Source organism: Arachis duranensis, chromosome 8, assembly GCF_000817695.3.
Source record: "Arachis duranensis cultivar V14167 chromosome 8, aradu.V14167.gnm2.J7QH, whole genome shotgun sequence".
NCBI classification, from domain to species: domain Eukaryota; kingdom Viridiplantae; phylum Streptophyta; class Magnoliopsida; order Fabales; family Fabaceae; genus Arachis; species Arachis duranensis.
The window spans coordinates 27,214,779-27,238,866 of NC_029779.3; positions in this window are offsets into that span (position 1 = coordinate 27,214,779).

The window sequence follows — 24,088 nt, forward strand, 5'->3', positions numbered from 1 at the left end:
TTTTGGTGATTTTATAAAATATAATGGGACAAATTTAAAATACAGAATTTGCATGGGACGAATTGTTTTTCTAATTTTAAAAATGAAATTATCAATATAAATTGTGTGTGTGTGTGTTTTAATTTGAAAAAGGAATTTGATGGGAATGATTTGTGGTGGTTTTTTTGTGTGTCTATGATTTGTGGTTTTTTAAAATTTTTTTTTTTTTTGTGTCTATGATTTGTGGTTTTTTAAAAGTAAGAGGATATAGTAGTATAAAATAGTTATGACAATTACAAGTTGGTTAGATCTTTGGACTCTTAATTTCTAGCTCTAGAAGCTTCTTATCTAAATTCTGCTATATGTATATATATGCAGCACTATCTTCTATAACGTACAAAGAACAATAATTCACTTAATACATACATTATAAGAATAAAGTGGATTAGCTATTATAAAAATAGTTAAAAAATTATCGTTAAATTAACGTAAAATATAATTTATGATCAATTAATTATTACATAATAACTAATATTTTTTTATTAAATACAAGTCGCAAATTAATGAAGCAAACACAATAATCGTTAGTTTATCAGAAAATTTTTTTAGCGACTGAATAAATAGTTACAAATCTATCACTAAATTAAAAGTTAATTCTATAGAAAAAATAGACTAAAAGATAGTCGCTAATTAGCGACAAATTCTACTGCAGCCAACTCATCGCTAAATTCAAGCTAATTTCGTAGATAAAATAGAATGCTTAGTTGACGCTAATTATTAGTGAGGAATTTTTTCGAATCTAACTCGTCGCAAGTTGCTCGCTAATATGATTGCAAATCTATCACATTTTGTAGCAAATCTATAGCCAATATTTGAAAGTTCTTAATCAAATTTGTAGAAATTTTGTCGCTAAACCAACGCTATTCTAAATGAGAAAGTAAAGTTACGAAGTAGTCGCTAATTTGCTAGGAAATAATATGTAGTCAATTAGTTGTAATACTATCACAAATGTCATTGCAAATTTCTTTTAAACTAGTAACAAATCGATAGGTATCTCACAAATGTTTCAGTCGCAACGGAGTCTTTAATTTGTCACTATCATCAACCGCGAATATGTCGCTATACTAAAATAAATTTCATATTATATTTTTATTTTAATCATTGAACTAAAATTATATTACATACAGAATAAATTAATTCATCAAAATTACACATATTTAAAAAATTTCAAACCATATTTTAAGAAATTAGGTATTGAAATGTAACCTTATAATAACCAAGTCTTTGGACTTAATTAAATGTCTACTCTATCTATTCAATAGCTCTAAAGAACATGACTTAATTAGTAAACTAACAAAGAAAAAGACTCACATAAGTTACAATATCATGTAAAAGTAAGTATTCACTCACTTTTTTGGAGATGTTTCAATTGGACTACACAAATGTATTTTTGTTTCTATAAAATTCATTATATTGTAACAAAAAAAAAAAGAGAATTTTTGGTGATTTTATAAAATAAAAAATATAGGGAGTTAATTAAAATATAAGTCAATTAAGTTTATTTTTTTAATTTTAAAATTCAAAATATTAGGATAATAATTTTTTTTTGGTACTAGACCTGTTTTTTAACTAGTTAGTTAAAATTGGTTTTATTTTTTATTGGTTTCTTATTAGAACTGATATAAAATATAGTGGGATTTAAAATAGAGAATTTGCATGGGGCGAATTGTTTTTCTAATTTTAAAAACGTGAAAAAGGAATTTGATGGGAATGATTTGTGGTGGTTTTTTTGTGTGTCTATGATTTGTGGTTTTTTAAAAGTATATATGTATAGATATGTAGCACTATCTTCTATAATGTACAAAGAACAATAATTAACTTAATACATAAGTTGCATTCAGTTTTATCAATTTCTATTTTCTCTCTAACTTATCAATTCCTTTCTTCAAAAACAAATTATGAATGCATCATTGGCTAATTATGAAAAGTGAATTCTCCCCAACAAATTATATATACCACACCATCATATGCAAATTAATCTGCGGCCACATACATGAAATTAAAGTAAAGCAAAAGCAAAGAACAAAATGGGGTCTTGGGTTGATAGAAATTAAAGGGATATCACTTTTGATATGTATATAAGAAAAGAAAAGGTTTCCTGATACACAGTTCATTATTTAGGAGATGGATCCTGGAATTATTAGAAAGATTCAACTGCCTATTCCATTTATATATGTCCATATATCGCAGTTACATTCCATCTCTTTGTTGGATTTTTGTTTATTTATAATTTTATATATGTTTTTTTTTTATAATAAGGGGAAAAAGAAAACACCATCGAGTTGGCTTAATAAAACAGCAATAGGATCGAAGTTCTAATAATATCATGTTAAAAACAATGTGTTCTAACACTACCAAATTCACTTTTGCATTGATTACTTTGAATAAGTGTTTAAGCAATTTTTTTTTAATAAAATATGTTTTTTAAATATTTTTTGTTTTAGTCCAGTAAAATTTAAAAAAAAAATATTTTAGTCTTTATTGTTAGTTTATTCTATTAAATATTAAAGTGATAGGTTTCCTTAAATTTTACTAATTCAAACCCGAAAAAAGAAGAAAAAAAATTATATATTTTTTAGACAATAAATGAATCTTTTCCTGTCTATATGTAAAAAGAAGAAAGAAAAACTATAGAATAAAATTCCAAATTGATCTCTAAGTTATTTTTGAATAGCCACATTAGTCTCTCATCTTTGTTCATTTGTCATTAGTCCCTAAACTTTTAAATTGTGAGACATATTAATCTTTAAATTTTGATATTTTAGAATAATAGAGACTAATATATGTTATTACTTTATAAGTTTAGACATCGATTTGCTTCATAATTTAAAAATTTAAAGACTAAATTATAATAAACAAATATGACAAACTAAAATAGTCATTTTAAATGGAAAATAGAAACCAATTTACTCATACATAAACAAAAAAATAATAAATGAGTTCTAATGGAAAAAACTATTCTTGTTGTTTTAGAAATAGTTGCGTAAATAAATAATAATCAAAAACAATAAATTTTAATGATTTCTTAATTTTTTATAAATTAAATTAAATATATATTTATATATAAATATATGAGGTTTGATTTTAATGAGTAATTAATTTGAGTGCAATTTTTTTTAATATATAGAGGGTCAAAGCAAATAAAGTTATAACGGGGAACATAAGTGAGCTTGCTTTTTGATTAGCATAATAATGGCCACTACCGATGGGACCATAGCCTCTCTCAAACACCCAACATTTTTGCGAACGTACCAATCCCTTGTTACTGTAATTATGTCTATGGTTATTACCAATCATACACTAATTAAGTGGGTTAATTCAATTCATCATATATTTGACATCGACCCAAACCCAATAATGCATCTGAAGACGATAGATTCATTTTCAGTCGAATTGCATAAAAAAGTAAGCTTATGTGATTTTCAACCATCGAACATGAAAAAGCAGCATACATGATACATCTCTTTCTTTGTGCACATTCTTTTTCATGTTACCCAAATATCAAAAGTATCTAAAATCTTCGATCGCATTAAAGATTAACCATGTTATTGGTAAAATAAATAAATTAGTAAATCAATTATTGATATAAAATATATTTTTAAATATAAAATATTATATAAAAAAAATAAATAATATATATTTTACACAAATATATAATAATTAACTTTTTGTATATACATAATATTTTTTATTAAAAAATTCAGTCTCCATCCATGTCAACATTTTTAAAGTCTTTTTAGAGATTTAACTCCCAAACGAAAGTCAGAGAATTCTCTGTATATATCAACAAAATACTTTAAGTCACACTTGCATCTAAACACATTCTCACATCAAAAACATCCAATACAAGATTATTATTATTATTATTATTATAAGAAAAGTTAGATATATATATGAAATTTTAAAATATTATGTCGTGATATTATTTTTTTAAAAAAACTTAAAGTAACAGAAAAAGACACATAAATAGTAATATCTCTAATACACTTTTTCAAACAAAAGTCTTTCTCTTATGTTTGTTTAAATTTTTGCTTAGTTTTTTTTCTTTTTTTAATTTAACTTATGTTAAATTCTTTTTCTTTTGAGGTCTAATAAAGATAGAATTTTAAATTTTTCGGTCATACAAATTTTAAGGTGAATGCTATGGTGTTTAAGTTATGGTGCCTAACTTACTAAAAAAGGTAAAAAATAATATTTAATAAATTTTAATTATTTTATTTTTATTTTATATATTTTATTTTTTACCTATAAAAACAAGTTAGGCAATTTAGACACAACAATAAAAAGCACCATAGAATCTACCAAATTTTAATATTATGTCATGAGACTCTTGTTTAAAGAAGCGCATTAGAAATATAATCGTTCATGTGCCTTCTTCTATCAACATAATTTTTAAAAGAAGTAGTATCATGACATGATATCAAAACTTATATAACCAAAAAATTTAGAGTTTAATTCTTGTTGAACTAAAAAAAATTGTAGCATAAGGTAAAAAAAAAAAAGAAATTTTATGTAAAAATTCAATTAAAATCAAAAGAAGTTTTTATTTGAAAATGCATATTAAATATATATATATAATTATATATAACTATTTATGTACATTTTTTTTATTAACTTAAATTTAAAAAAAATGATAACATCATAATACTATATGAATTTAGTTTTTATATATTCTTAGTATAAAAAATTTTACACAAAAATTAATCATATACTGTCACATTAATAAAAATAATCAATTTTAATTTTAAATTTATTATCTAAAATAATATATAGACATAAATCTAATTAAATAATCTTAAATTTTGTACGCTTCAAATTTAACTCATAATATATCTTTAACATAACAACATTCTCTGGTGTTGGATGGCTAAGTCCTAGCACCATATTGAATTAATTAATGTAATAATGGTCCTTAAAATTTTTTTTATGAAATAAAATAGTACTTAAGAAACTAGGACCCACATTTTGAATAGTAATAATATAATAAAAAATAACTAAAAAAAAATTTATACTCTCTCTAATTCTACTAAAAAACTAAGAGAGGTATAACCACTAACAAACCAACAAATATATTTAAACTACACTTTATACTAATTAATTATCATTAATTATTCATTATTTAAAAACAAAAAACAAAATTAATGATTATTAATTACTTCTTTTTACTTTAATTCATCTTTTACTATTTATTACACAAATTCTAATTTCTCTTATAAAAATAACGTCCAAATTATAAAAAAAATAAGATAAAAAATCATCTAAATCCTAAGGAAAAAAAATACAAAACATAAGAAAAAGAATCATCTAAATCTTAAGAAAAAAATACAAAACATAGAAAAATGAATCATTCAAAACTAATAAAAAGAATCATCCAAAATTTAGAAAAAAGAAACATAAAAAACTAGTTAAAAGAATCGTTCAAAACCAAATAGGAGAGGAGAAGGAGAAGAAGAAGAGCCGTAGCGTGACCGGCAACAACATCCTAGACGGTGTTGCGTGTACGGTGGGAGACTCGTGGTGGCACATTGCGAGGAGGAAGCTACGGAGGCTGCGCATCGTGAGTGGAGAAGTCGCCATAGATCGGAGTAGTTGATCACGCGTCGCGAATGGGGGCCGTGGCGGTGCAGATGCATCGAGACGGTGGACGACGGTGTTGACGAAAGAAGGACGGCGACAGGACGCGTAAAAGAGGCTGCACAGTGCAACGAATGACGCAACGGTGGTCGGTGAGTCGCGGCTTCAAAAATGTGTGGGGACGGCGTGGTTGTGGAGGGAGAGATTTGACTGTTTCTAAATGAATAAAAAGTGATTAGGTTTTTTATGAATTGTTTTTATTGTGTATTATAAATGTGATTAGCATAAATGTAGAAAGAATTTTTTTAAATTTTGAATTTTAATTTTTAAATTTTTATTTATTTATAAAATTTAAATTATAATAAAATTGGCTTATGTTGACTTGTAAGAGAATTGGTTTATATTGGCTTGTAGAGGAGTTGCTTCCCTATACTTTTTCTACTCTCTTTATACAATTTTAATCTATATAATAAAATACCTCATTATCTACTTAATTTATCTATTTAATATACTAAAATTGGATTTTCTCCCGACTTATGATGATGAGGTATCACTTCCTCGTGAATTTATTTTCTCTTCAAAATGATTGCACTATTCTCTCTTCTAAATTTATTTTATAAAAATATCTTTAATTAATATAATTATATTATAATTAGTATTTAATCACTTATCAATTAAAAATATTTTTAATTATTTTATTTATAATAATAATAATAATAATAATAATAATAATATTGAAAATGTAGATTATTAAAACCGATTAATGTTAAAATACTAATAACCTTTTGAATGAAATATGTTAAAATTTTTAACCTAAAATAATTATATCATTAATATCAAGTGATACTAACAAATATTTATCAAAAAAATATTTAAGAAAAAATGTACTTAAATTATAATAATATTGATAAAATATAACCTTTATCTTTTTACTTTTCACGTGATATATTTTAAACCTTTAATTAAAATATAATCTTTCATGATATATAATTAATAACTAAATTATAAAATATATCACGTAATAACTATAATTTTAACCACATTAAATGCCAAAGGTATTTATCAAGATATTTATTAATTTTAACAAATATTTTAATCAGGTATATTTATTCATATATACCTAAACGATATATGTTATGAATTTTATATTATATGAATTTAATAATCTTATTTCCAAGGAAGAAAAATATATACTAATAAAATATTTTAGAGAAATATCATTTTTGATATCTTTAAATATTTTTTGCGTTTTTGATATTAGTAACTAAAAACTCTCTATATTTTTTATATTTATAATAAATATTGAATAAAAAAATAATATTGATTGTTATATTTGTTATCTATTTGATTTATTTAGAGTAATAATTAAATTTGAAGTATCTCTATTTATATAATTTTTTTTAATTATAGCAAGTATCTCTATTAAAAATTCATACCGTGTATAATTAGTATGTGTGTATACATATAAGTAGTGATAGTGAATTGTTGTAATTATTTATCATCTAGAAAATTCGTACCTCAAACATAGTCTTTTTTTGTTTATTATTTTTCATACCTAATGACTACTAGTTATGATTCTATCAACAATATTACCTATGGTAGATTATTTAATTAAAAAGTTTGGAAAATAAAGGCAAGGATTATAAGGTTATAGAAAGTCACATCCAAATTTGACAAGAGTAAGACGGCTTACCTAGAAATGGTTCTCATGGATGATAAGATAAGTTGATTATTTTTCATGATTTTTTCAAGTGATGCTAGGTCCAGTTTATAAATATTTTTTGTTCGTATTTTAAGTTTATTTGATAAGTAAACCCTTGCACGAATCAAAGACAGTGCGATTTAATAGAGTTATAAGTGCTAATAGTCTTTATTTTTAATTTGTTTTACAGTGTGATAAAATTCATTGTGCAATCAAGAACTATTTGGCAAAGATGTTTGAGAATGATCCGATCGAGGGAAAGGTTTATGTCTTCTCAAATTTTCTGATTGAGGAATCAAGCGAAATTTATCTTCCGACTGTACACGTGTGTAGAATAACTTTTAAGAAGGAGTCACATATAGTAAATACAGTCGATGATCATAAAATTTCTGACAATCATTTCAATTTTCACGATCATGCTAATATATTGAGATAAACAAATGAAAAAATCTAACTTATTTGGTACGTAGTTAATTTGTATTATTATTATTATTATTGTTGTTGTTGTTGTTGTTGTTGTTGTTGTTGTTGTTCATTTATTTATCTTTAATTTCATGTTTTTAATTCAGTTTTTTTTAATTAGATGTTATTGGACTCTTGACCGAAAAAAAAAACTTATATCATGGTCAAAAGCAGAAAAAAGTGGCCATTACATTATAGTTGATATCCATGGTTTGCATTATGTGAAGATTTAAAATTTTATAATTAGAATTTGTTTTGTAACAATTATATATTCATATGCAAAATTTTTTATTTTTTATTATATATTAGTACTTATTTTTCTTAATTTTTGTCTTTTTTTAGAAATGAAGAAAAAATAAGATGCACACTGTAGGATCAATTTGCAACTCAATTATCTACGTGATCACCAAGTAACTAAATACATACTTATTATCCAATTTACAAAATTCAACTAGGGCATTAGTAAGCATATTGATTTAACCTTTTATTTGACATATTTATTTATATTATATTTATAATCATGTTATATTTATTTTTATGAATATCTTTTTAAAAAATACTATTAATATTAACAAATGATGTATTAAATAAATATTTTAAAAATAATTGTAGCCCATAAAAAAAATTAACCTAAACAGATATTACAAAAAATACATCTATAGAGTTTCTTTTTTTTATACGGGACACAGTCTAAATAGACTCCATTTAGCCCAAAAAATCCTTAATCCATCCAAGACCAATCACAAACAGAGCAAACACTCCCTAACCCAACCATTCAGTCATTCAACTCCTACCTTCATAATTCTACCTTCCCTTCTTCCCTTGAAAACTCACGTTATTGGGTAGCAATTCTCCTTACTTACTATCAGATACCTAGCGGCTACTCAATTACCTGAAGAAGAAGCCCGTCGCATGTGCTTACCATCACCGCCCTGTTCTAGAACTGCTGTCATTGTGTCTTACCGCTCCATATCCGCGTGCGCCCTTTATCACTATGACATGTAATCCATAATGGAATGAGATAAAAAGAGAGGTAACACCCCAAGAACTTCATGCAGAAAATAGGCCAGAGATCTTATGTAGAATATTCAAGTTGAAGGTTGATAAATTAATTAAGGCATTGAAGAAAGGAATATTCTTTGGAAAGATTATTGGATGTAAGTATAACTAATCTTCCTACGCGTTTTTATTTACTCTATTTATATTGCCTATAGTACACTCATTGTATAATACACTATCAGTATTAAGAAACGATTATGTATAGAACACTTACATGGTACGCTCATTCGATAGTGTACTATCTTGAGGTTATTACAGTACACTTATATATTTTGTATTTGTAACACCCTAATTAGCCTAAGTCTTACCTCGCGTCGTAAAGTAAAGGTTAATCAAAGGTTACGACAGTTCTAAGCTCATACATATAATATATAGAAAGAATTAATATAATCTAGAAACCCGATGAAGGATATAGCTCAAAAATAGGATTTAAAAAGCGCAAAACGTACTAACAAAGCTACTAACTTAAAACACAAGATAGGGATATAAGATAACAAAAGATAAGTGTATAATAGTATAAGAACTAGCCACGGCTCGCAGAGTTTAAGCCGGCTAGCCATATACACAGACAAACAGAATCTGAAGTTTAAAATAGCTTATACAAGTTTTTCTCTCTCAATACAAGTCTCTAGGAAAAAGTAAGATACAAAAGTGAGAGATATATAAACAAAATAATAAAAAAGGACTCCAAAAAGTATTCATGATCTTCCGCCTCTATCACCATCAGAGCAACTCACCGAGGTGGGTTGCGACCTACATCTGAAAAATAACAACAGAATATGGTATGAGAACCGGAGGTTCTCAGTATGGTAACAGTACCCAGTAATGTAAGATATAAGACCCTGGGACGCCAGAGGCAATCCTAGATCTTCATATCCATCACAAGATTCATCTTAAAGCATAACTAAAATGTTAAAGAGTATCTTAAAACCTTAACATAATAAAAGGGGTAGTCTATCTTAAAGGATTTTCTAATCTAATAGTTCTCCGCTATCCCACAACCTTCACCAATCTATCCTCCATGCGATCCCATCACCACCGCCTTCCGAACCTTCTCAATCCTAGTAGAAAGCGCAATTAATTATCAATGCAAGTAAAACACAAGTATAGTCATATAAGGTAAGTAATTCAAGTAGACAATTAGGTATGTTATACAAATAGGCAAGCAATTACAAGTCGGCAAAGCAAACAAACAAATGGAAGATGCACATGATGAATGCCTGTCCTATTGGCTGTGATATCACATTGTCGGTTCAACTGCCAACCCGAAACATCTCCATGGAGATGTTGCCCTTCAAAATCATAATTGGGAACCTCCGAGATATGGTGCTCGGATCATCGTCCAGGATTTTATGCCTGCACACTCTATTGATCTGAAGGGATGCAAGCGGGATACTCTTGCCACAGACCTCACATCTCAACGTAAGCGGGATTAACCACTGTTCTTACACTGCTACCTCGACAGGCGGGATTAACCACTGTCCTCGGCAGGTGCATAGCGTCTCAACAATCTCAATATAAATAATAATTCAGTGATTTTTCAAAAAACATTTTCAGTACATCACAGATCTATCATTTCATCCCGAGTCCTCGACTCATTTCAACCATTGTCAATTCAACATTTCCATTCCGAACCCATCAGTTCGTCAATTTCTCAATTCAGGTATCTTTTTCCTTTCTCATTTCACCAGACCTATCCTCAGTACACCAAAATCTTAAGCCTCTGTTTTCTAACTTTTCAAAATAATACCAAATCAAATCTCCTAGGACCTTTCTCATGTTTTAATGTCTGATATTAAGCCCAAGAGTCTTAATTAGGTGTCACAGAAGTATACGAATTTGTTGAGAAAGTGAAATAGTTTAGAAACAAAGTTTAAGTTGTAAAACAGGGCATGTGTGTACGCACAGGGGTGTACGTGCGCACGCCCAGGGAGATTTTCAAAAGTGTGCGTACGCATAGAGGTGTGCGTACGCACAAGTACCAAATTTTATAATTCTGTTCGCTCGCACAAGGTGTGCTAGCACCCTCAACAGAATATCATTCCCAACGTGTGCGTTCGCACAAGTTGTAAAATTTCATTGGTTATGTGTGCGCACAGGGTGTGCTAGCGCTCTTACCAGTAGCCATGTCCCCGTGTGTGCGTACGCACAGGCCTGTGCGTGCGCACAAGTTTAAAAATGCACGGGATATGCATGCACACACAAATTAGAATTCATAAAATTCTGTAATATTGCAGAATTTCAGATTTTGATATCAAACTTTCCACCAGGGACGGACCCACGTTGAAACCTAAGGGGCATTTGCCCCCACTAAAGTTTTGCAAAGCAAATGATTATATATGAATGTAAATGTTTTTCTCCATCATTATATTGTTTTTGCCCCATAATAAATTATAATATTCTTTTAGTTTCATGTTAAAAATTGTTTTATTAAACTTAACATGCAGAAATGCAGAAATATTTATCTTGTTAAATTTAATTTAGTATCAAAATTATAAATAAATAACTAAATCAACTCAATAAAAAATAATAAGTAGCATAATGTATTTTTTGAAATTAAGCCATTAATTAATTACTAAATTGAAGTTTAGTTTTTTTAAATATAAGTGAAATTATTAGTGTTTTTCTTTCAAAAATTAGTTGAAATAAAAAATTTATTAATTATATTTTTATTTTAAATTATATGGTGTTTTTTATTTTAATTTTTTAAAATTATATAATATTTTTATTTTAACTAATAAATGATTGTGCTTGTAATAGATTTTTAGTTAAAAACGTTTTTAATACCATAAATATTATAACAAATGGATTTTTTAATTGAGTGGGAGTGTGGGAGATAATCAAAGTAATCAATAGTTGAAAATTGTAATTAGAAGTAAAGTAGAATCTTTAAACTAATAATGTACAAAAATTAAATTAAAAAATATTAAGTTATTTTGAATTAAATAAAGAGAAAAAAATTATTATAAGTTAAGTTTTTTATATTTTCTTCATGACTTTATATATTTTATTTTTAATTTATTCATCCTTATTATTTATTTTTATTTTTTGTTCTATTATATGTATCTATGTTGCATATAAACTTTTAAAATGAATTAGTTAATTTACTAATTGAGAATATATTTTTTATTTTTAGAAATAGTAATAAAAAAATATTTTAATTACAATACATAATTAAGGAGATGCATAAAAGCTTTCATCTAACATTTTAAATTAAAAAATATATAACAAATTTAATTGTTTTTTAAAAAAAGAAAGAAAAAAATTATAAATTGTGTTTCGATTATTTTATATAAACATACCTTTCATATACAGATTTAATTTGTCTAGTATTTATATATGATTCTAATTTCAAATTATAAATACTAGTGTATCATTAGGCGTTAATGTACTAATTGATTATTGATTCAGTCTTTTATTTTTGAATGTGTACAAAAAAAATTAGTTAGGATAATAAGTTATCTATAATTTAATTAAAATATTTTAAGTGTAAGTTTTAGAAATAAATTTTTTTTATAAATTACATATAATGAATAGTATTTTAAGAATGAAAGTGTTCACTAACTCTTTTAAATTTTTATATTTCCATATACTTAATAATGTTTAACAAAATTTATTTTAGTATATATATTTTTGCCTCTACTCCTAAAATTTTCTGGATCCGTCGCTGTTTTCTACAATCATATCTTCCTCTACCAAAATCGGATTTTCACAAACCTTAAACCATATTTTAAAGCCTGTTCAATCATCTTTTATTTGGTATAAAAAGCATTGAATTTCAAACAAGGTAGCTCAAGATATGATTCATGGAAGTTCGCCAAAAATTCTCTTTTTACCAAAATTTCACAAGTACTCAATTTTCACAAATTCTCAACTAACATCAAACCAAAACAATACCAAACTCCAATTTACATCACAATCTACCCTCTTGGGTCACAATTCACCATTTCATACCTAATTTTCCTTCAAATTACATCATTCTCAACCATCAAACATCAATTATATAACACTATAATCAAACCTTCACCAACACATTCACCAATCATCATTCTATCACTATCAATCTTCATCATCAATTCTCATTCATGCTTTATATCAACAATCAACAATATACATTCATTCAATTTCATCATACATTATACCTCAACCTCATTATTTAACAACATTAACAATATCAATTCATCATACATCATCAACCAACCAACACCAACAACCATATCAATTCAACCCTATCCTATGGGTCACTAACTTAAGTGTCCATGAATATTATATATTACATAGAGGAAACCGAAACCATATCTTGGCCGATTTCCAATATGCCAAAAACCTAAAATTGAGCACAAGCTAGGCTTTCAACCACAAGCAAGCCACCAATTCAACTCCAACAAGCACCAACAAGCTCCAATAATTGCCAATAATCACAACCTCAAGCTATAATACACATAAATCATAACTAATCAACCCAAGGCTCAATTTAATCACAAACTCACAAGGGTTCAAGAGCAACTCACCTTACCCAATAATTTTGGAAGCCAAATCCAATGTCAATCAAGGGCTAGAGTGTACCTAAACACTCAAAATTACAAAATTCCATTTAATCCAAAGCCCTAAAATTTTGAAATTTTAGAGAGAAGAACTGAGAATGATTTCATGATTACCTCACCAGTTTCTTAGGTGGGTTTCGTAGAGCTCTTCGCAAGAAACGCATGGCCGCAAACGGTGCGATGATCGGTGTAACACCCTACCATACAGAGTCTTATGCTTAAGTCATAATTCAGAGATGGCAAGCTATTACAACCTCTAAAAATAAAATTTAGTACGTATAATAGTGTGAAGAATAATTATAACTAGGAGCCTTTAAAGAAAAAGAGGTAAAACAAAATCGTAACTCAAAGGCACAACACTCCGATCGAAAACGAAATGATTAAAGGATAAACTAACGCAAGATTATATATACAAAAGAGTGCCAAAAACAGGAGTATCAAAACTCAAAATCCGGTTGCGAAGATAACCAGTCCAAGCATAGCAATATATACAGGTAAATAAAATAGGAAACCCCAAAGAAAAACCCAAAGGGACGCAAATACAGAAAACCTATTCTCCAAAACCTCCTATAAGAGGAGTCATCACAGTTTGTATTATTTAATGGAGATAAAAGTATCTAAGAGAAAACATAAAACCAAAATAAAGTCCCGAGAACAAAGGATCTTCGCTAATCCAGAAGTCTCCAGCATGCTTCAGCGAGAAGCCTCACATCCTGCATATGAAAACCACAAAATCCACATGGGTGAGAACCGGAGGTTCTCAATATGGTAACAGTGCCCACATATCTAACATGTAATGTCCTGGGAAAGCCGAAGGCAATCCTAGAACTTCCAATAGATAATTCAAAGCTTATAAACAGGCTAAACCATAAATGGCAACTGACTAAAGATCTTCAGTCTAACTAATACTTCCCTTTCCAATTCTTTCAGACCTCCCAACCACCAGCAAGAGTATAATATGGCAAACACAGTTATATCAGACAAGAGATATACAGATAGAAAACAGATACGGCATTTAGACAATTAGCAAGTAATATGCAGACAATTAGGCAATCTCAAATAATTCACATAGTATGCATATGATGTATGCCTGTCCTAATGGCTAACGATATCATCTGTCGATTATATAGCCAACTCGATAAGTTCTGGTAGCTAACCATTGGACTGTTCCTCTGTCGTGCATCCCCAACTCGAGTTATACTCAACATAATCATGATCATAATCATAATCCATATCCAACACCCTCACTGGTGTATATTCACGGGGGCGAGCTCATCCGGAACTTTCACAGTGTCCGACCACACTTACGATATAGGGTCAGCAGAGTATCGAGTCTCCACCTGGAGCACGTGGTGGCTAGCCACTGTTTTCACCCAGGGAAACTCGTATCTCAGATAGTGGAAGTGCAATATTCACATTTCATTCAATAAGCATATATGCAATTATACTTAGCCATAATCAATAATGGCTCTGCCGTAACTCGGCAATAAACTCAGCCATCCGGCTCATGGTTCAATCCAGAACCAGCCAATTTATCAACAAATACAGCCCTTCGGCTCATGGCACATAAAGCACTTCCACCGCCATCATCTGTATCTCACATAATCATCTTCGATCCTCATTGATCATAAATATTCCCCTTTCTTCATTCACAAGTTACCACATCACCTAGCTCCTTTCTCATTGCTAGGCATATCATAATGATTTATAATATAAGGGGTGAGATCGAAGGCTTAGAAGTATGAAATATGGCTTTTAAAACTCAAAAATCAACTTTGGGTTGAAAACAGGGTCATGGGTACGCGTCGCCCACGCGCACGCGTGGAACGCCAAAAGTTCATCGATGCGTATGAGTTGCCCACGCGCATGCGTGGATGGAAAAATAGCCAAGCGACGTCTACGTGTCAACTACGCGTACGCGTGGGTGTGTTTGTGCCCCCACGCACAAAATTGGCTCAATTCTCACACAACTCTCGAGAAAATGGCTGGGTATTTGGTGCAGTGCATCGATGCACACGGTAGGCCACGCGCACGTGTGGATGGTGCATTTTCGAAAAATGACGTGTACGCGTCAGTCACACCTACGCGTGGGGGTGCATTCTGCTAAAAATTTTTCTAAGTTAAAAGTTGCAGAATTTACAAATTCAACCCCCAATCTTTCGACGGACATAACTTCTTCATTTCAAACCATTTTTCGCCCGTTCTTCGAACGGTATGAACATCCCGAATCCAGTTTCATTTCTAAATAAGTTTGACACAAATCGGGGATCCGGAGTCCAAGTTATGCCCCGTCAAAGTATGCCCAAAAAACTATATTTTCATACAAAACCACAAAGTGCCATTTTCAAAACAAGCCAATTTCATCCCTTTTCAAAATCAACCAAAACATACCAATTTCAACCTTTTTTTGAAATCAACCAAAAATATACCAAAATCAACCTCAAGCCTCCTCAACTCATACATTAACAGTTTTATCAAAATCACAACCACCATGCCACCATTCAACCCATCTCAATCAAGTGGCTAAAATTCTAACATATTAACATGTCATACATCCTTACTCATCCCAATTTCTAATAATATCATTTCTAATCAATTATTATTGTACATAATCAATATCATACTCACCATAAATATGGTTTCACCCACAAATCAACCTCAATCATTCATCAAGCATATATCACAACATGTATTTTTCTCATACATCACACCATCAAGGCATCAATATTCACAATCACATTTATGACCACATCATATATCTCAACCATTCAACAACATCATCAATTCAATGCCTATCTTAAGGCCTCTAGCCTAAGTTTTCACACCACATTACATTTTAGATACAGGAAATCGAGACCATACCTTAGCCAATTTCCCACGTTCAACCGGAGCACTTCCAAATCACTTGTCCACAAACTCTCAAGGTCTCAACACCTCCAAGAACAGATTTTTAACATACCAATACTGATGATTGGATTTTTGATGGTTTCGAATTTCACTAATGAAATCTCGTTGTAAAGTATAGTTTCTAAACCAAACAATAATCCTTTCATACAAAAAGTTATTTGTCACTAGTACAAACCCCTAAAATTTATAAACCGAAGTATTCAAACCTCGGGTCGTTCTCCCTAGGAATTACAATAAAGTGCCTTGTTATTGGTTAGAAATGTGTTTTGGGGTTTTGGATAAGAAGCATGAAAAGTAAATGGCAATGAAAATAAACTAACAACTATAAAAGGCTCTTACTATATCTAGAAGAGGCATTTCAACAAACACATAAAAGGCAATAAAAGTAAACAACATAAATTGCAAGAATTAAAGAGAGATATAACTACAAGGCAAGAGATCAACAATAGAAAAGCAAAGAAGACACATTTAGTATGAATTACCTCTTATTGAATTGGAAGAATGTAGAAGAAACAATACTAGATCTACAACAAAATTTAAGAACAACATAAAGGGAATTACAATAAAAGAGTAGAAGAAGATGAATGTAACAACAAAGAATTGAAAGGTAGAAGTAGAAGAAAGCAAAGATTAAAACCTAGATCTAAGAACTAATCCTAATCCTAATCCTAATTCTAGAGAGAAGTGAGAGCTTCTCTCTCTAGAAACTACTTCTAAAACTACTAAACTAAACCAATGGTAACTAACTTCTAAAGTATGAGAGTATGTTCATTCCCCCTTCAATCCTTGGCTTAAATAGCATCATAAATGAGTTGGATTGGGCCCACAAGGCTTCTAAAATCGCTGGCCACATTTTGCTTTAAGTGAACCAGGTGGCAGCAACGGCGTGTGCGCATACTATGCACGTGCGCGCCATCATATGTGTAGCAACTATGGCAAATCTTATATCGTTCCGAAGCCCCGGATGTTAGCTTTCTAACCCAACTAGAACCACATCATTTGAACCTCTGTAGCTCAAGTTATGGTCGTTTAAGTGCGAAGAGGTCGGCTTGACAGCTTTCCGGTTCTTTCATTTCTTCATGAGTTCTCCAACTTTTCATGCTTTCTTTCTTCATTCTCTTGATTCAATCTTTGCCTCCTAAACATTAAATCACTTAACAAACATATCAAGGCATCTAATGGAATCAAGGAGAATTAGATTTAGCTATTTTAAGTCCTAAAAAGCATGTTTTCACTCTTAAGCACAATTAAGGGAGAAGTTATAAAACCATGCTATTTCAATGGATAAACGTGGGTAAAAGGTTATAAAATCCCCTAAATCAAGCACAAGATAAACCCTACAAATGGGGTTTATCAAATACCATTTTCCAAACTTTCCAAAATTTCAATCAAGCTCCAATATTCACATACACACTACCTAAGCCACAATTATCATACCCAAACACAACATCTCAATACCCAAACATCATAGAACAACAAATTATACTAGATTTGAGAATTTTACCACACCCAAGGTTCAAGGAGACAATATTAATCTTCTCCTTCAAGGGAGTTGGGTCCTATAACATCAAAGAGCCCAAAATCTCAACACTTTTCTCCATGAAATTTGAAATTTAGGGATGAAGAAATGAAATGGATTCGTAGCTTATCTCAAGAATAGAGTAGTGGGTTTTGTAGAGCTCTTCATGGTAAACGTGTGATCGCAAACGGTGCGACAATCGGAGCTCTAGATCAAAAGTTATGATGGTTTGAAGATGAAACAAGGGTGAGAACTTGAGAGATTGTTCTTCCCCCTTTCATTCTCATTTCAGCGTGTTTTTTGAGGGTTTAGAGGAAAGAGAGTGCTGTTTTTAGGGTTTTAGGTTTAGCTTAGTTGGGCCAAGGGCCCACTATGGGTCCGGTTGACCCGGTTTGACCCGTTCGATCCAATCTTGGTCCGATTTCTATAAAATTGGTATCGAAATTCTCGTCTCAACCTCCTCTATCATATTAAGCCATAAAAATAATATTTTTGGCTTTCTAGAATAAATTTTTATTTATGAGTTAATTAGTCATTAATTAACCGGATTTTATAATCGGAGCTCCGTAGCTCAAGATATGAGCTTGTGAAGATGGTGATGAATAGTAACTATGGGGGTTTCTCTTCTTCCCTTTTCTCAGCTGGTGTGTGTGTTGTGATTGAGTGTTGTTGCTGAATGGGTTCATTAATGGACCTATTTATATGTTGGGCTTGGGCCTAACTTGGACCCAGTCCAACCTGTTAGCATTTTTAGCCCGTTTGGCCCAACTTTGGGCCAAATCTTTAAAATTAACGTCCGATTTTCGACTTCTAATATTTTTCTAAGATTTTTCACTGTTTTAAATTTTTCTCACACAGCACCGGGTAGATTTAAACCGGTTCGACCAGTTTAGCTACCGGTTCGCAATTTTTTTCGATTTTTCACAGAAAATACATTTTCTAACTCAGAAAAATCCACTGAGTCCAAAATTACATTTAAATCCTCAAGTTCTCATTTTAAATTTTCGAATCCTATTTTGAAAAATATTAATTAACTAATTAGACGATTAATTAGTCGCGGTTCTTTCAGTATTACTTCAAGCTCATTGTATGGTACACTTTTATAGTTTTATATGATTTTATTTTAGCATAATTTTTTCATATTTACTTTATCATACTTATTCGCACTACATGCTTAGGTTTATATAATTTAGTTTAGAATCAACTATTTTTTAAATCACACTATCTAACTTATTTGCAATGTACTTAGTTTTATATGCTTTAGATTTTCGCATAAATCTTTATTTACTTTGTCCATATTATTAGTAATATCATATCTTTAAATTTGTAGATTGTCTAATCCTAGAGTTTTTTAGAAGAGAGGTTTACCTCACGCCCATCTTCTTTTATTCATGCATCCAGAATCAAAGCCATGAACTGTTGATGACATAGACAATGTTATTAAGACAGAGATTCCAGATTAGAGGGAAAATCCAAAATTGTATGCTGTTATTGAGAAATATATGGTTCATAGTCCATGCGGTCATTTAAATAGTAAGAGCCAATGCATGATCAATGGTAAATACTCAAAGTTTTTTCTCAAAACATTCAGAGATAGGACAATTATTGATGAAGCAGGCTTTCCAAGATATCAAAGAAGTTTTGATGGGCAAACTGTATAAAAAAAAAACTGTTGAGGTTGACAACTCTTTCATAGTTTCATACAATGCCGGTCTTCTTCTAAAATTTGGATGTCACATCAATATTGAGTATACTTGCCAAACTTTAGCAGTCAAATATCTGTTCAAATATCTTCACAAGGATAATGACAGGGTAACAGCTGCATTTTATCAAAATAATGGATCTCAGGTAGATGAAATATGTAATTATTATGATTGTAGATATATATCATCATGTGAAGTTGCATATAGATTGTTTGGTTATCCTATTCAAATGAAGGAACCAGCAGTAATAAGATTGCCATTCCATCTTCCTAATGATATGCCAATTGTCTACAAAGATACTAATACAATAATTCAGTCGGTTGTTGAGACTTCTTTTTTCAAGAAATCTATGTTGATTGGATGGTTCAAAGAAAATGAAGTCCATAATGATGCAAGAAATCTAACTTATTCTGAGTTTCCAACAAAATTTGTTTGGAATGGAGAGCATCATATGTGAACTCATAGAAAGCAATACTATGTCATAAGAAGGATATCTCATATACCACCAATGAACAAGAAAGATTACTATCTAAGGCTACTTTTGAACATTCAAAAGGGATGCACGAGTTTCAGTGATCTAAGAACAGTGATGGTGTAGTTTATGATTCTTTCAAAGATGCATGCTATGCACTAGGACTGTTGCAGGATGACAAAGAATTCATTGATGCAATCTCTGAAGCAGGAACATGGCACTCTGTAATTTTTCTGAGAAAATTTTTTGTTGTTTTATTAACATCAAATAACATGAGTAGACCAGATTTTGTTTGGCAAAAGATGTGAAACTTTCTCTCTGATAACGTATTATATGAACAAAGAAGATTATTGCAAATGGAAGGTAACTATAGTCTATTATAAATTTTTTTTCTATGGTAGAATTCAATTTAGCCTATAATTATGACAAAAATATTGGATAAGAAATTTTAAGGGTGATTTTCTTTAACAAAATGCATTTCTTAGGAGTAAAATTATCATACATATGACAAAATTATTTATTGGTGTTCACTTTAATTTTACTTTCTCCTTTTAAGTTTTAATACATATTTTGATTCATTGCCGTAAACTGTACTACTTCATCTAAGAAATCGTAACTAAATTCACATACTTTCAATACTTGCATTTGCGTTGGTTGTCTGTGTACCTTTTTTTATATTATAATAATTTTGGTATCCATGTTAATCACAACAATAATTTTTAAAAGGACATGTTACTAATGAAGTATTTTTTAAACAAAAAACAAAGAGTCTTATTTATTATTCAACAATACATTTTAGATTTTTTTTTGCCAGAGACTTATTTAATAATTTTTTAAATAATTATGTTATTTTAAATTGAAAAAATACAGATGTGATGATGTCAGAAATTCAAATAAAAGATATTACACTTGCAAAATTGAAGATTTGCTCCAGTCAAATGGCAAGTCATTGAAAAAATATGGTAGAATGTTATATCCTTCAGAAAATTTGGTGTCTAGCTTAGAAGACAAAATTATAATGGAAGAGTTGAACTTTAACGTTAATGCTCTTGCGAGTGAACTAGGTGGGTATTTAGAGAAGCTAATTGATGAACAAAAATTTGCATACGATCAAATAATTGGTGTTGTTAGCGGTAATATGGGTGAACTTTTCTTCTTATATGGTCAAGGTAGTTGTGAAAAAATATTCTTAAATTGTCAACTATATCATACTCAATTAGGTCTAAAGGAGGTATAGTTTTAAATGTTGTTTCGAGTGAGATTGCTGCACTTCTGTTACCTAATGAAAGAACTGCACATTCAAGGTTTAAAATTATTTTGACCATAGATGAAGATTCTTTGTGTAGCATTAAACAGAAAAGTCCTCTTCCAAGGTTAATAACTAAGGCCAAATTAATCATATGGGATGAAGCTCCAATATAAGTAAGTATTGTTACGAAGCTTCAGACAAATGCCTCAAAGACATCTTGAGGTGCTCAAATTCGTATAATGCACATTTGCCATTTGGAGGTAAAGTTGTTATTCTCGAAGGAGATTTTAGATGTAACACCCTAACCTTTAGCACATCATGATCGTACCAAAAGTAAGGAGTTATTAACCTGTTCTCCTTATTTACTATTTAACATTGAGCCTTTAGGTCGATATCGCGTTTCAGTTTATAAGAAAATACCAGAAAATTATTTGTAGTAATTCAAATCACACAATTATTAATAATAATAAATGCTATACAAATGAATTCAATATAAAACTCAAATACAATACCTATCCCTCTGGATAAAATAAAAACCCTAAAGCAACAAGGGCGAGGGAACTCTATAAAAATAATAGGAATCACAAGTAAATCTACTAGTCGTCTGCATCTTCTAACTGAAAATCACGCGTTCTCCGTAGGGAATGAGAATGCCGTAAAAGTAATGAATTTAATACAAATAATTAGCTTACTTAGTAAAACTATTTTGTTAACCCTTTGGAAATACTTTTATTTCTACTTTAGATAAATACTTATTTTTCTTTAAATTTCTAAACTCAAAACAAATTTTAAATATAAAACTAGACACCTTTTCTGTCTCTCAGCCGCATAGTTAATCCTCAGTCAAATGTCAACTCGTAATCACTTTAAAACACTCACAAACAAATAGTGCAAGCAAGAGATTCAATTCAATGTACAAGCAAGTCACAACAAGACAAACAATACAATCACAAAGTAATAAAACAAGCAAGCGCAATCAAATGCAAATGTGCAAACAACATGATGCATGTCTATCCCTAACGCAGGCCATGAGCTCATGTGTCGGTTGTCTACCCGCTCCCGACATTACCCGGATACAAGTCCCAGATATGGCTTTCCAGATGCATCAGTGTGCTTATAAGTCGTACGGCTAGGCTGCATCAGTGTGACTTTCCAAATCAATAAGCGTACATCTGGAAAACAATTCTCAGTGTGTGGGCGTCCCCACTTTACATCTGGCACTAAGGCCCAAACAATGTCACATCTGCTCTCCTGTGGCAGAGATTCCTTTTCTTAAAAAAACCAAGCTCAAAACAACACTTAAAACAAAATCTCTCCTTACAAAATTGGATTTAAAACATTATGTTTTTCTTAATAAATCTAGTTTAAAAATAGAATACACCTTTTCTCAACTAAATAAATCTCAAATAATTTAATTTTCCAAAACCAAATCTTTTAAAATAACTTTTCAAATAAAACCTCAGATTTTATAAAATTTCGGCAGCACTTCCCCTAAAACTCGGGTTTAGCCACCCTTTTTGGGTCCCAACTGAACCATTTTCAACCTTTTTTCAATCAAGAAATCAAATACAGTCACAAACACAACTCAAACTCATCATTCAGTCATTTCAAACAATCATAAATTATTTACAAATACCCACTAGACTTTCATGGCATTCATAGTTTAAAAACAGTTAATTTCAAAACAAAATCCCCTACCTCCGTATGAAATCAAAACCAACAAAAGTTTCGAAAAAATTTTCTGACCGAACTGCTGAAGAGAAAAACGTCAAGAATCGTCTGTGCCTCCTAAAACTCCAATTGGCCGAACTCAAGAAGAAGGGGAGCTATATTACCGTCAGTTTCCACTGATCAAAAGTGACGCCAATACGTAGAAGAGGAGGATACAAACACTTTTACCAGATTAGATTTTTTATTAGAATTACGGATCCCAAGAAATCGAGACTAAAAATTCACGGTGCCGTTGTTCTCTCTCACTCACGACATTCTCTTCATTTTCCCAAAGAAAATGATTCAGTATTGCTTGGAGAAGGAATGGTTAATGAAAGAAGAATGGATAATTAGTGTTAAGGTGACACATGGAAGACTTATGTGTCATTGATTATATATATATATATATGCATATAAAGCTTAGCAAGTAACACATTCCATTTTTTATTCTTTCATTCCTTTAAAGGCGGAAATTATTTTTCATATGGAAAAGTAGTTGGTGTTTTGGGAGAATATTGGAGGATGGGGGGAATTACCGGAGGTGGAGCAGCCCGTCAACACGCAGGGACGTGTTGACTCTGCAACGGTGCAACGTGTCTCACCACGCAGGGGCGAGATGACGCGGCCAGCATGCACTTCTGGCACCACGCAGGGACGTGGTGAAGCTGGTGTGGCAGAGTCCTGATGCACCACGGGGGCGTGCTGGAGTTGCTGGCATGCAGGAGACAAGTCTCATCCCGGTAAGCAGCGTGGTGTATTCCCAGCTCTATATATATGAACGAAGCTTTTGTCACAATGAGTAAAAAAAGAGTGTTAGTGAGGGGAAGGAGGGAGATATTCACAGAAGCGTTCTTCCAAGGATGTAGTGCTGCAGCCTGCTTCACCGTGGAGAGAGGGGGAAAAATAGAAAGAAAAAAAAATATTATTTTGTTTTTATTTTTAAGAATGGTTCGTGATTATAAAGTTCCGAAAGAACATATTATAAATTATTTGGATCATCCAATCTATGTAAGTTGGTAAATTATATTTTTATTGTGTATTTTTATTTTTGCTTTTTTTTGTTATTTAATATGTTTAAATATAAATTTTTTGTTAATTTTAAATTAATTTACTGTTATAAAAATATTAAAATAGAATATATACTTTAG